We start from the raw sequence: 3707 nt of genomic DNA on the forward strand, positions 1-3707 counted from the left end.
GCTTTTTTTTTTCTAAATAGATCCAGTGTCCAGCCTCTAATAAATATTGCACTATTCTCCCATCCCAGTCTAATATGTAACATTTTCTCCTTTTTCTACTTCACGATACTCTATCACAACTACTCAGCCGCAACAAAAACTTATTACACAGCCACACACACTCTTAATTTTTCATTATTGCACATCTGAGGGTCTCGCCTTACTGAGTGGACTTTAACATCGCTCAGCTAAAGGCAGCAACTCTTCAGATTAAAGCGCTCTCCTCAAGCATACAAGTTTTATTTGCTTCACTTCATAATACAGTTACAACAAAGTCTAACACCATTGTCTCCCTATGGTTTTCTTAATGTTTGAACACCTTGCGTTTCATAGTTGCTCAGTTAATCTTTAATGATTTTATTTTTTTTTTTGCATCACCAGAACATGAGCCTGGCAGAAGACCATGGAGCATTCTGGAGGCTCTGCTCTTCCTCTTGTGACACCCAGTGTGGCACATGCAGCACAGCTGTGGGTTCCCCTACTAACTCTATACATGTTTATTTCTACTCACTTAAGAGAGATCCTGGGGACAATCATTTAAATAAAAACCTTTCCCTGATGAACAGGCACAGAGCAGGCTCAGACACAAATCCAGTACAAAAGGTTTTGTAACACAACATAAGAGACATTCATACACTCAGGATTTCTATGCAGAAACTTTTTGTCATCCAGAATCCATCCCATAAACCACGAGCAAAGTGAGCAGTTTTGGAGAAAGAACTGCCAGGGGAGAACCCTGGCTCCAGATCTGACCCTGCAGTGTCACAACTTTCTTGATATTTGAGTGACACCAATAAAATTCACAGCCTTACAAAGTCCGTGATGACTTTAGCTATCCATGGGAGCACCTGAGAAGGACACATTTTTCAGAGACAGGACTTCTGAAACTCCCAACAGGAAAGGTAAGAGTCTGCCAGCCCCTCAGAGTACCTCCAAGGCAATATACTGGTTAGCAAAAGACCCCACTCAGATGGCAAATACCACCACCTTTTCTCATTACCCTGTAATATCCACCACAAAGTCATTCTTTCATCCTGTGAGTGCATCAGCTGGCAGAACAGCATGAACAGACAATTTTGGGTATCAGACTTGAGAAGAGAGCCTGAAGGAGCAGCAGGGTAGGACTCAAGACACCACCATCACAGCTGCTTCACCTGAGAGCAGGAAGACAGGCATGGGCTCAAGATGACCGAGCAGGCGCTGGTCATGTCCCAAGAGCTGTGTGTCAGCCACAGGAGAAAGTGAGCCCAACATCCCACAGGCGAGCAGCACCGTAGCCTTGTGTAGGGGCATGAAACAGCTGCATCATTGCCTTAGTACCGGAAGGCCTGAAACGGGGGGACTGGCATTAAGATATCTTAGAAACAGGCTTCAGAAAGAGAAACAAGCAGAAAACCCGAGGAGCATGTATGATGGAGAAGGAGCTGTTGCTGAAACTACAAAGAGGCAGAGAGAATTAAAGCAAAAATGGTAATCATTCTCCTCCTATTCTCCCAGAGGCAATATCAGAAGGTGTGCATAGGTTGCCTTTCTAGTGGGAGGCTCACTTTGCTGGCAGTTCTGACTCACTTTCCATCCTGAAGTATTTTTGGGCATTCACCTCAGGCAAGACTTCCCTTAACTTTGTAATTTGGTGATGGAGAGCTGGTGAGGGGGTATCTCTCAGTCCCGTGCAGAGCTCTGAGGTCTCCTGTGCTTGAGAGTGGAAGCTTAGTGTTTGGGAAGCAGCTTCATCTCATCAAGGATATGCTTTCTGCCTCTGTCCATATCCAAAGCCTCTGCAAAAATAAATTAGTGTTCACAAATGCTCAGCTGGAACCTATTAGCTTGTCTGCAAAGATCCCTGATGGTCCCTTGCTCTAACCTGCCTCAGTTCTTGCATTCAACCAGATTAGGCTGTCTCCACAGAACATCCCAGGGCTAAAGGGCCAAACGAAATGTTTCTTGCAATCATTCTTCCTGCAGTCTTTTCTCCTGTCTATCTGGGGCCTCTGTGGAGCCAGACAGGAGAGCTGACAGGAGGGAAGCTGCCTGTGCTGTGCCCTCCGCTTCCCTTGTTAATGCTCTGGCAGAGAAGAATGAGAGCAGCCTGACAAAGGCGCAGAGGGGTGAATAAGCAGAGAGGAGGAAGGAAAGGGGAATATGAAGCTCAGATGAACAAGGAAAGCACATAGGAAAGGAGATACAAGAAAGCGAGGAGCAGATGTGGACACATAGGCAGGAAGGGTAGCAGCTGGGAGGAACAATTTTGGAACAGAAGGGGTGAAGAGAAGCCACAGTGGCCTGCTAAAGCTTGGAGTCAGCACCCCAAAGTATTGCCTTTCCTCACCTGTCAGAGGATGCCTGTGAACATCTCACTGCCCTTAGCAGGCTAATAGCAATAGCTCTGACCTCTTACAAGTTACACCATGAGCTCAGCCAGTGCAAGAACCATTGCACAGGCTTACAACTCCTGTTGCGGGGAGCAGGCAGGGAAATCAGTGCAATGGTACACAGTCACATTTTACTATTCTTAATATGCGTTAAATGCTGTATGGGTAGGAAATTACAACCCAAATGATGTGTTGGTGGGAAGGAAAGGCTGCAAAGACAAATACCCTAACATTAGAAAGTGGCAGAATTAGTCACTCGTGTTTATGATAAATCACCCACGCTCTCTCAATCTGAAGAAGTCATGTTTTCAAGAAAGCAATATTCTTTGTGTCAAGAATAGTAGTATATAATGGCAAAATAGGGAACCCCCTTGCATGGCTTGCTGAGGTCTTTTGATCCAAGCTTCACGATAGCCTGTGCAATGAAACGGTCACCTGTGCTCCTTCATTGCTTTGCATCTTTGTTGAGAATAAACCCACCAGTAATGGATGCCTTACCTTTGTGTTGGCATCCATCCATTCAAAAACATTAAAAAAAATTACAGAACAGTATCAGCCTATCAGTAATGCCGCAAGTTACGTGTCAAGTAGCCATTCCATATTCTAGATCTACCTTTGGAGTCTGAGAAGACTCCAAAAAGCCAGGCCAACTCCACCAGATAACAAATGCAGATGGAAAAGGCAAAAGCACTGAACATTCTAAAAAGCCTACGGATGACAAAACTTCAAAAGATGCTGCATATGTTTACATCTTGTTTGAGGCCATTAATGCAGTTACACCATGGTAACATTTGGCCCATTATTCATAATATCCAGAAGATGAAGAGTAACACACTTAATTGAAACCCTTGTCAAAACGAAAAATTAATTATCTTCCAAAGATTCTCTGTCAAACTGTCTCTTTCTATTTGCTACAGAGGGGCAATATCAGCAAAGTAGCTCTGCAAGTCCCTGCTACCAGCAACTATATTATATTATGTACAAGTAACGAATGCAGAAGGAGCCAAGTCAGGAATTCTGCAGTGAGGAACACTTTCATCACAAAATGCCTACTCCAAAACCAAACCTGTTTTAGGAGGGTGTGGGAAAAGCACCAGGCATTTCAGTGAGAGCATGGCTATCACTACTTGAGAGGAAAGTTTCTGAGAGGTGGGAAGGGTCATCGCGGAACTACAAGATGGTCCAATGGCCCCGGGCACTCTCCCAGCTAGGGAAAGCCTAGGCTCTGCTTTGAGTAAAAGCAACAAAAATCTGTGCTGAAAGGAAGGACCGTGAGGTCATTGGCTGGGGGGGGGT

This window comes from Egretta garzetta, unplaced genomic scaffold, assembly GCF_000687185.1.
Source record: "Egretta garzetta isolate BGI_Z169 unplaced genomic scaffold, ASM68718v1 scaffold713, whole genome shotgun sequence".
In the NCBI taxonomy this organism is placed as follows: Eukaryota; Metazoa; Chordata; class Aves; order Pelecaniformes; family Ardeidae; genus Egretta; species Egretta garzetta.